Genomic DNA, 1,149 nt, shown 5'->3' with positions numbered 1-1,149 from the left:
CTAATTTTTGTATTTTTAGTACAGACAAGGTTTCACCATGTTGGCCAGGCCAGTTTTGAACTCCTGACCTCAGGTGATCCACCTGCCTCTACCTCCGAAAGTGCTGGGCTTATAGGCCTGAGCCACTGCACCTGGCTCTAGATTTCTCTAACTTAGCTGTGGAGATGGAATTTTTATTTATTTTGTCTTTAAATTGATACTGTCCACTGAATGTAGAATTTTAATTTTTAATTTTTACTGTACCCGAGGGGTTGGGCAGATACCAAAGTGACCCCCCTTCCTGCATTGTGAGGTTTAATTAATGCAATTAACATTTACAAAGTGCTGTGAAACAGCTCTGCTGCTAGTGTCAGCCTGGAGGAAATGAGTGACATCAGTTCTCAGCGTTATTGCTGGGTTGGGGTGAGTCCCTGAGCTTCCTCTCAGTCTAATTGGGGGTGCCACCTACCCCTCTGTCTGCCACATTGCATTTGAGCACATCTGACCTGGTTCAGTCAGGGCACAGGCACCCTGCACTAATGAGGAGGGCCCCTGGGGGAGAACCTTGCGGGTGGGCCCACCCAGGGCTGCTGCCCACCCTTGAATCATACGCTGTACCCCAGCCTCTGGGAAAGGGTCAGAGTTCACCTCTCATCACAAGGTTAGGCAGCTACCTCCTATGAAGGGAAACGCTCAGCTGGTGTATCATGTCTCAGCCACGAAGCTCCCTTCATCCTTGGGATGGGTGATGCATTGTTCATAACTCCTGTAATTCTTGTCTGTCTTGGTTACGGCAGTTCCAGGCACGTGCCCTGGACTGCCTGGGCATGAGATTTGGCACTGCCACTTTGCTGGCTGACTTAACTCATCTGAGCCTGTTGAAGGCAGGGAGATAAGACCTGCCCCAAGATAGGTGGGGGTTAAAAGAGGTGGTAGACAGGCCAGGTGCGGTGGCTCACACGTGTAATCCCAGCACTTTGGGAGGCCAAGGCGGACAGATCACCTAAGGTCAGATGAATCATGAAGTCAGTGAGGTACATAGAAAGAAGTGGGGGAGGCTGGGCGTGGTGGCTCATGCCTGTAATCCCAGCAGTTTGGGAGGCTCATGCGGGTGGATCATGAGGTCAGAAGATCGAGACCATCCTGGCTAACACCGTGAAACCCCGTCTC

The 1,149-nt window shown here is 51.0% G+C and overlaps 1 protein-coding gene across 3 annotated transcripts in view; it reads left to right on the top strand.

Moving 5' to 3' along the window:
• DNMT3B (DNA methyltransferase 3 beta) overlaps positions 1-1,149 on the top strand; it is a 51,256-nt gene that overhangs the window by 13,892 nt on the left and 36,215 nt on the right. The window lies entirely within an intron of this gene.

Source organism: Cebus imitator, unplaced genomic scaffold (genome assembly GCF_001604975.1).
Source record: "Cebus imitator isolate Cc_AM_T3 unplaced genomic scaffold, Cebus_imitator-1.0 Scaffold18, whole genome shotgun sequence".
Classification (NCBI taxonomy): Eukaryota; Metazoa; Chordata; class Mammalia; order Primates; family Cebidae; genus Cebus; species Cebus imitator.
Note: the sequence above shows the minus strand (reverse complement) of the source record. Positions and strands in the feature narration are given on the sequence as shown.